This window comes from Mobula hypostoma, chromosome 20 (assembly GCF_963921235.1).
Source record: "Mobula hypostoma chromosome 20, sMobHyp1.1, whole genome shotgun sequence".
Classification (NCBI taxonomy): domain Eukaryota; kingdom Metazoa; phylum Chordata; class Chondrichthyes; order Myliobatiformes; family Myliobatidae; genus Mobula; species Mobula hypostoma.
This window is the reverse complement of record NC_086116.1, coordinates 15,471,049-15,481,507: the sequence shown is the minus strand read 5'-3', so window position 1 is coordinate 15,481,507 and position 10,459 is coordinate 15,471,049.

Sequence of the window (10,459 nt, the reverse complement as noted above, 5' to 3'; positions counted from 1 at the left end):
CTCCCACCTTCCCTTTTACTCTTTACATACTGAAAAAACTTTTAGTATCCTGCTTTATATTATTGGCTAATTTGCCCTCATATTTCATCTTTTCCCTTCTTATAGCTTTTTTTTAGTTGCCTTTTGTTGGGTTTTAAAAGCTTCCTAATCATCCAACTTCCCATTCACTTTTGCTACCTTGTATGCCCTTTCCTTGGCTTTTATGCAGTCCTTAACTTCCCTTGTCAGCCACCCCTGCTATTTGAGAACTACTACTTCTGTGGGACATGTCTATACTGCACCTTGTGAACTATTCCCAGAAATGTCAGCTATCTCTGCTCTGCCGTCATCTCTGCCAGTATCGTCCTCCAATCCACCTGGGCAAGCTCCTCTCTCAAGCTCTGTAATTCCCTTTATTCCATTGAGATACTCAGACATCCCACCTCTCCTGGAAGCTCCGGGAGTCTCCCGCATATCGATAGTGGTTCCCTGACGCCCGGAAATTATATACAATATCCCGGAAATAGATTTTTTTGAGAGGGAGAGGGAGAGGGAGAGCGAGTATCCTGATTGGTCTCTCTTCGTGCTAACAGTGGTCCCCAACCACCAGGCCACAAGGAAACGATATGATTTGGCGATATGAAACGATATGACTCAGCTGCACCTTTCCTCATTCCCTGTCACGCACTGTTGAATTTTAACGCATGCGAGGTCATCAGTGACCCGAGACGTGCAAAGGAGTGGGTCCGTGACCCAATTGTGAATGTCCCCGGTGAATTATCCATGTCAGCGCGGGAAAAAGATCAACTCCTCGAGCTTGCAAATGACGACGGGCTGAAAAGTATGTTTGACATAACATCTCCGCCGGCATTCTGGATCAAAGTCAAGGCTGAATATCCTGAGATAGCCACGAAAGCACTGAAAACGTTGCTTCCATTTCCAACATATCTCTGTGAAGCGGAGTTTTCTGCAATGAATGCAACGAAAACTAAATTGCGGAATAGACTGGACATAAGGAACCCCCTTCGAGTATCGCTGTCTCCCATCACCCCTCGATAGGACCGTCTTGTTGCAGGAAAACAAGCCCAGGGCTCCCACTGATTCAGCGATATTGGTGTGTTGCAATGATTTTGTATGTTCATACGGGGAAAATATGTGCTGTGTGTTTAATATCCAAATGTTACTTAAAATGTTATTTTGCGATTGACTTATCACCTATATTCTGGTTGTGATTAACACCTCCGCCCCCGGTCGGCCGGTCCGCAAGAATATTGTCAATATTAAACCGGTCTGCTGTGCAAAAACGATTGCGGACCCCCGTTAAGTAGACCTATCAGTTTTCTCTGTGGGCTGGCCTTACAGTCGACCACAAAAATAATGACAGTGTTGCTCGCTGCACTGTTTGCAACGGTGACTTTTTCTATTGCCCATGGTGGGTTAAAATGTAAAAGACAACTAGCTGGCTGGCTGCTAAGGAGCTACTCTATTGATGTCCTACTTGATGAGGCCAAACTCCCTGTAGACTTGCTTAAAGTGGTAATAGAATAAACATGATAATATAAGTACATATTTTAATGTCACATTTTCTGCATATACCCGACTTGGTTTACAGATTAGACAAAATCACTAAACAAAGTATTACATACACCCTTGGAGGTCGACCGTGGGGGGAGGGGGGATATGGGGTTGTGGGGGGGCTTGGGTGCTACCTCCCTGAAATGAGTTTTTGCAGGGTGAGATGTCTGGATACTGGTGCATGTGACTTATGCTTCTCCCTCTCAAATTGCCCCCCATCAGGACTCAAAATGGAGTATTTATTGTTGATGGGGATAGCCACAGGGGTGCTCTCCACCATCTGATGTTCTCCCTTCCCTCTCCTGACAGTCACCCATTTATCTGCCTCCTGTAGCCTTAGGGTGATTACCTCCCTGTGGCTTCTGTCTAGCACTTTTCCCTAACAAGCTGAAGATTATCGAGCTGTAGCTCCAGTTCCATAATACTGTCCCTAAGGAGCTGCATCTCGATGCACCTGGTACAGATCTATCCATCAGGGAGGCTGGTAGTCTCCTAGAAATCCCAGATCTGACACAAAGAACATAACACTGGCCCTGTAGACATATTTCTTTTTTCACTCTTGAGACAATAGAATGCAAAAGTAAGGAATGAACTTACCTACTTACCTTGACTTCACCTGTTCTCATCGAAGTCCTGTTGAGCTAAAGCCTTACTACTCTGACTCAGACCACCCCTACTCCTATGATGTACTCCTCCGTTAGACAATACCCTTCTTATGGAGACCAGGTTATTAAAGCTCTTCGATGGACCCACACGGGAATGCTTCAACTGCATCTGCGCAGTACTCCAGTCAACAATCACTACCTCTCTTCTGGCTGGAAGAGCCCCAGCCTGGGCCACCGTGCGTCGAGAATGCAGGTCAGAGATTTGCTTCGATTGAATTTCAGACTTGGCCCAGGAGAGTGATTGGAATGGGAAGCTCTTGGCTGTGCTATACCGCCATGGACTCCAAGATGAACTGAAGGATGCCCTTGCCTTGGGGGAACATAGGGATTCTCATTGACCAATCCATCCATCTTGATAATTGTCTGGCAGAGCGAAGGTGGGACCACTGCATGAGGTTGAAGAGAGCCAGTCTGAGTTTGGTCCCTACACATTGCAGTTCCACTCCCCAACCTCAGGTCATGACCAGCCCATCGCCTGCTCAAGATCCGGTCGAACCCATGCAGGTCGGTTCCCCTAGACCCTCCACTGACGAGAGGTCCTGGCGTTGGAGTTAAGGTTACTGCTTTTACTGCGGGGAAGCAGGTCACTTGCAGGCCAAATACCTGAAGCTGACGCCATCTGGGGAACTGCTAATATCGCCCAGGATCAGGAGGACTGTGATGGTAGCAGCCACTATGCCCAATCCCATGGATCCTGATTTTGTGCTGAAGGCGGAGTTCACCTGGGGTAAGAATTTGAGGCAGGTGAAGGATTTTGTAGACTTGGTGGGGTTGTGGGAGCAGCAGGTGATTTTCTGCATTTAGAAACCACCCGCTGGTTCGACATACTGCTGCGAGAGTTGAGCCCACAACTGTCTTGGATGGCCAACCACTAGGTTCCAGGCAGATCCACCAACAGACTGTGGAGTGCAGATGAGGATGGGGGATTATGTGGGAGACAATTGATTCTACATTATGACTCTCCACCCATACCCCTGATCCTTGGCTATCCCAGCATAACCCATCTGTGTACCGGAGCGAGGCGAGAATCATTGCTTGGTCTAGTCATTGTAAGAGGCTTTGTTTACGGCATGGTGTTCCGACTGCCAGACTCTCTAATGACCAATGACCTATAATGGGGGAGGCTTCAGTGCAAGGGAACCTGAGACCTTCTAGAGACCTAGTCCAGTCCACAAGAACAGACAATCTGGTTCTGGCCAACGGGACACTGCAAGTCCAAACACAGTCGAGTTGGAATCCTGCAGGAAATAGAGGGAGTTTCTAGGTTCCAAGGAGATGCCGGCACAGTCTGTGAGACTGGCCGCTAAGCTGAAGGGAACCAGACGCTGGGTCTCAAGGAAGGGAAAGACTCCTTTACGCCTACCCTTGAAATCTTTTCCTGGGGATCCTCTGACAGAGAACCCTCTGTAAGACCTCGCTGCTGCTGCCTGTGGGTACAGATGAGGAGTGGGACTCTGATTTGGCCAGTTTCCACAGGTGAACTTTGAGAGCTCAGAGAAAGGACCCTGAATCCCGTTGAATCATCCTTGTCACCAAAGAAGTCTCGGGAGTAATCCTTTAAGGAAACAGCAACATCCAAACCGTTGGAAATCCTTCTGTTTACAAGGACTTAAAGGGGGGCTTCAGCAAGGGAAAGATCTTTTACTGAAACGTGGCTGCACGAGGACATACCCAACCAAAACGTTTCCATAAAGGGCTTCCAGACCATTCGGGTTGACAGGAAGTGCACTGAGAGCGGTAAGTGTAAAGGAGGGGGGCTTGCTGTGCTGGTTAACAACAGGTGGTGCAATCCTGGTCATATTATGATCAAGGAACGTGTCTGTAGCCCAGATATTGAGCTTTTTGCTGTTGGACTCCGGCCATATTATTTGCCAAGGGAAATCTCACATGCAATTGTGGTTGTTGTGTACATCCCTCCCTCTGCCAATCCGACGTCGGCGTGTAACATCATTTACACCGTTGGGCACAGGAGTACATTCAGCCAGAGACTTATTCCACAGGGATGCAGCACTGAACGTCATGGGAAGTCATTCCTGCCTGTGGCCATCAAACTTTGCAGCTCCTCGCTTGGAGGGTCAGACACCCTGGGCCAGTGGACTGGTCCTGGACTTATTTCTGTCTGGCATGGTGTACATATTATTTGCTTGTTTGTGGTTTTGTATTGCTATGTTTGTACTCTGTTCTTGGTTGGTGCAACTGTAACGAAACCCAGTTTCCCTCGGGATGAATAAAGTATGTCCATCTATCTCAACTCTTCCACCACATTGACCCTCTGACCGTATGACTGTGCTATAGACCTGCTGCCCTGTACGTGTCCTCTGCGGGGTTGTGTATACGCACTCTCAGGCCCAGAGAGAAGCGCCATGGAGCAGTGTATAAAGCAAATTTTTGCCGTGGACTTTATTTGACCCTCTACCTCACTGGCCGACGCAGGTTTCTTCTTAGTATAAAACAAAGATGTGAGCCTGCAGCTGTGCATTGATTTCAGGGGATTAAACAGCATAACGACCAATAATCACTACTCCTTCCACATATGAAGACGTAAACACAAAATAATCTGCAGATGCTGGGATCAAAGCAACACTCACATCTTCAACACTTCGTCAGGGAGGGTTCCGGCCCAAAGTGTCGACTTATCCTTTCCACTGGTGCTGCCTGACCTGCTGAGTTCCTCCAGTGTGTTGTGAGTGTTACATATGAAGATGGCTTTCAAGGGTATTCACAAAATTAGACCCCCGAAGTGCCTACAATCCATATCAGGGAGGGCATTGAGTGGAACAGAGCATTCAATAAACTAACAATGTACTACAAGTGCCAGGTTATGCCCTTTGACTTTCCAAATGCCCCAGCCGTTTTCCAAGCCTTTGTAAACAACATGCTGTGAGATACTCTCCATAAATATGCCTTCGTCTGCGTAGATGATACGGTATCCTAATCTTCTTGAAGTCCATGGAGGAACACATCACTCACCTGAGGGACATTTTAAAGAGGCTACTAGACCATCGACTTTATGTCAAGTTGGAGAAGTCAGTTTCATGTGATGACTGTGTCATTTTGGGGTTTCATCATCTCTAATGCTAATCTCGAGATGGACCCTACGAAGACCCAGGCAGTCAGAGACTGGCCACCACCAATATCGAACAGGTCCAACGATTCCTGGGGTTTGCTAGCCTCTACAGGAACTTCAGCTCAGTGGCAGCACTGCAGACGGCCCTAACTAAGAAATCCATCGGCCTTTTTGTCTGGACTGCTGATGCAGAGGCTGCTTTTTTTTGCAGAGCTTAAACACTGGTTTGCTACAGCTCCCAGCATGGTTTCCCCTAACCTAGACCTTCCCTTCATCGTGGGAGTGGACACCTCATTCATCAGAGTGAGTGCCATCTTGTCTCAATGATCAACTTCGGACAGTAAACTGCACCCAAGGGTATTCTTCTCCAGGCAACTATCCCTGACAGAGAGGAAATATGACATTGGGAATCGGGAACTTCTTGCAGTTAAATAAGCTTTGGTTGGAGGGAGCCAGGAACCTTTTTATCATTTGGGCAGACAATAAGAACTTGGCCTATACTCAGGAAGCCAAGAGGCTGATTCCAGGCAGGTCAGATGGTCTTTGTTTTTTAACTGGTTTAATTTCATCCTAACCCATCGACCGGGGTCTAGGAACCAGAAGCCTGATACCCTGTCCTGCTCGTTTGACAAACTGGAATAAGAGGAGCAGCCTACCACCATTTTGCCCCAAGCCAGGGTGTTAGTGCCAATTCGTTGGGGAATCGATGCTCTTGTTCACAAGGGGAGATTCCTGAGAACAGTCCTCCGGATTGGCTGTCCATCCCAAGTTCCGTCCAGTCTCAGGTACTGCAACGGGAACATTCGTCAAGAATGACCACATACCCAAGGACTGAAATCAGCCTCGAGTTTGTCATCAGGAGGTATTGGTGGCCTGGAATGAGGAGACAAGTTCAGCAGTACGTATAGGCATGTGAGGTGTGTGCTCAGAACAATCAGTCCCGTAGCTAACCTCAAAGGACCCCAACCGGTTTCGGAAAGACCTTGGGGACGCATCTCATAGATTTTGTCATGGGTTTCCCGCCATCCAAGGGGAAGTCAATCATCATGGTGGTTGCTGTTTGGTTTTCAAAAGCCTGCAAGTTCATTGCCTTGGAGAAGCTATCTTCCACAGTGGAGATGGCCAAGATTGTCCTGGACCAGGTCTTTAGGATCCACAGATTCCCAGTGGACATTGTCTAGGATCATGGTCCACAATTCTCATCACATTTCTGGAAGGCTTTCTTTCAACTGATAGGGGCAACAGCAAGCCTCTCGTCTGGGCTTCACCCTCAGTCCAACGCCCAGATGGAGCGGGCAAACCAAGATTTAGAACATACCCTGAGATGCCTGGCCCCGGAAAGACAAGTGAGTGGTGTGACCATTTGATGTGGATGAGATCGCCCACAATACTTTATAGCACTCAGTGCATGACATGTCACTGTTCGAGTGCCAATTTGGTTATCCTCCACCTCTCTTTCCGTAACAAGAAGCTGCGGTTGGGGTCCCTGCGGCAGAGGATCTTGTTCAATGCTGCAACGAGAAATGGACAAGGGCAAGAGAGATCTTACTGGGCTCTTCCCGGAGGGAGGGGACCAAGACAAACGGAAGAAGTCTGGGACTCATGTTACAGCCTGACTGTCCACTCATGATTTGCCTCTCTGAGTGGAATCTAGAAAGTTGGTGCCCAAATTCATTGGTCCCTTTAAGATCCTGAGGAAAGTAAAAGGGTGGCTTACACCTTGCAGCTCCCCAAGACCCTAAAGATCAATCCCACCTTCTACATCTCTAAATTAAAACCTGTCTGCACCAGCCCCTTAGCCCCATTACCATTGGCCCTGCCACCACCCAGATTTATCGATAGGGAACAGGTCTTCACAGTAAAAAGGCTTTTGGATATGCATACTGTTTGAGGTGTTCGGCAGTATCTAGTGGACTGAGAAGGATTAGGACTGGAGGTAAAATGCTGGGAGCTGGAAAGAAACGTCCTGGATCCGACTGGCATCCACGATTACCATTACTGCCTCTTCGAGCAACCAGGGCCGACAGGAGTCGGCTGAAGGAGAGGGGGGCCTATTTTGAGATGCTCCCAACCATGCTAGCTACTGAGATTTAAATTCTCTAACTCTCCAGAGTACAGATACCTGATGCAGCCTCTTTAAGGGTTTAGGATGTTCCTGTTAATTAATAGTTCTGTTTTGGGTGCCAAGAATTGAGTACTTAAGAAACACCTGAACATAGGTTCAGTGCTCAGTTGTAAGCCGACCAGTGATTTCGTCCAGTGATCGTCTTGTGCTCAGATTCTCAATCCTGTTTAAGACAGAGTCGCAATCCCAGCCTCAGATACTCCAACACTTGGGTCCAAGCTACCCTTGTCAAGGACTCTCATAACAAATTGGTTGCATCATGGCCTGGCATGGAAAACCCAGAAATGGAAAAGTCTATGGAAAGTCCATCACAAGCAATGCCCTCTCTACCACTGATAAATTCATATGGAGTCCTGCCACAAGAAAGCAGCATCTGTCATCAAAGTCCCTCACCATCCAGACCATGCCCTCTTTTACATACTCCCATCTGGTAGGAGGTCCCACGCCACCATGTTCAGGAACAGTTACCCTAAACCATCAGGCTCCTTGACTGTCATGGATAACTTCATTCACCATTGCTCTGAACTGATTCTACGATCTACAGGCTCACTCTCAAGGACTCCTTACAGCTCATGTTCAGTATGATTTTTATTTGCAGTTTATCTTTTGCACATTGTTTGTTTGTCAGAGTTTGTTTTGCATAAAATTCTGTTCTATTTGTAAATGACTGCAAGAAAATTAATCTCAGCGGAGTATATGGTAACATATAGGTACTCTGGTAATAAATTTCCTTTAACTTTGAACATTGAACTGTACCACAGGAGATTTGATTGCACTAGCAGCTACGAGAAGTGGTTCAAGGAATGCAGCCAAAGGGTAACATATGTGGCCTACTATTCCATCTTATCACCATGATGCCTTTCCAGCAATTATAGATAATTTGGTAAGTTTGAAGGTCATTGACACATTGATGAACCTATTGGACTCAGAATTAAATACAAGTGAAGGTTTGCAGCAGAACTGGATATATGTCAATCATTTATGCAACTGTGTAATATTTTATGAGATAGACATCACTTGAGAATCAAATTATTGGTGCCAATTTACAAGTCTATCGTAATGTTGTGAAACAGGTTATTTTTGCTAGTGTCAGTAAAAGATGAGATTTAATAGAGATTCATAAAATAATGAAATATTTTAACAGAGGTTTGGTTGGAGATGCAAAAGACAGGACTTGTTAATTTAAAATTATTACTGAGTATGTAGAGTACAAAGAAAAATCTCTTCAGATACATTTGGAAACAAAGGATTTTTGGTGCAAGTAACAGTGTTCACCCTTTAAAAATGATCATGACTTCTTCCTCAGCTGAGTATCTGAAACAATATATGATAATGAGAACATGGATGCTAATATTATCTTTGAGTAGACCAATCAAACTATTGTCTTACAAGTGATGGATGAAGTTATTTTGTTCTAAGCCATAGATATCTGAAATTCTGAAATGCAAATGATTGGTGGACTTGCTTGTCTTTCCTCAGAATCCAATCTCTCATATCTAAACTGAGTAATTCAACTTGTAAAGTATATTATCAGGGCACAATTAATGATATCCATCGGCCATCCAGCATCACAAGACCTATTGCCTGAGAATGGGCTTATTTTCTTTTTAGGTTATTACATCCTTGAAACCAATGAGAACAACGAGTCTCCAGGATGTTCCAAGATCATACGCGTAACATCATGAGATGTGTTGCTGAGACACCTTAAATTTTTTTAATAAAACATTAACTGAGACGTAGACTTCACCAGTTAAGCCAACTTCTATTGCTCATCCATTTTTGCTTTTGTACTGATGGCTTCCAGAGCAGTTCCAGAAGGCCGCTAAGAGTCAATTAAACACTGTGGGGTATGGAGTTACACTGAGACTAAATTGGGCAAGGATGGCAAATATCCTTCTCTGAAGGGCATAAATGAACCATTCGATCCAGCCTGTTAGTTTCCTGATCACTATTACTGATAATCAGCTCTTTATTCCAAGTTCATTTAATTACATCAATATCACCTTGGGTTTTAGCAAACATATAACTAGAAAAGGGCAGATGACAAGCTAACCTGCATATTTATTCTTGTTGAAGCTGTACAAACAGTGTATGGGGTGTCAGGGAGTGGTTGCACCTCTGGTGGGGAAACATGTTGTGTCCTTTTCAAGGTGGTTAGCCCACCTTTCGTCCCCACCTGGCACTCAGCTCTCGCCTGTGGCTCCCTGTAGCTGTTTGCATGCGACAGCAGCCATACCCCGGGCAACGGCTTCGACAAGCTGGCTAAACCAGGTGAGGGTAGCCGATGGGTTTCAAACCCTCGGTGAGATAGGGAGTTGTCTATCCCAGCATGTGAAGACATACTCCGACGGATTGAGTGGACGAGACCAATGGAAGGTCCAACGGTCAAGAAGGGGGTCTCTGCAAGCGTCGTGGAATGTGTAGAGCAGGACAAGACACAGAAGGCGTCCTGGTCATCCATTGCGCCTAGTCCCATCTCCAGCCATCTGGACTCTGTCCTGCCACTGGACCCAGATGGGAATTGGGAAGAGAGAATGAGGCTGACGCTGCGCAACTCTCCCTCACTTAAATCCAAATCACGCGCTAGTCTCGACACCATCATTATGGTGTCGAGGTCCTCATCGGCGTCGACGATGGACGAACACAAACAGGACAAGAGACACTTCCAATATAATATTCATTGTTTTCTTCACATTATTGGATAAATGGTTTGTAATTATAAGTCTGCAATGAGTTGTGGCAAAATTCTGTCTTTCAACTATTCCTCGCCTGTGTTTGTCCATTACTCCTGTTACAAAAAAAAACCTCTTTAATTTTCTGATCCTTTTCACTTGCATCTGCTTTGTTCCTTCCACTGAAAGCAACATTCTTCCTGTCAGCGTCTAAAGAAGAAACTGTAATAGTTGGGGTTGAATGTTTCTTGCTGTGGCTATCAAACAGCGGCAATTTTCAGGCCTTAAACATGATGTATTGGAATGTAACGTATCTTTTTTTACAGGAAGTATATGACAATGCCCGACAGCAGACTGAACACAAAGTGTTGGATCT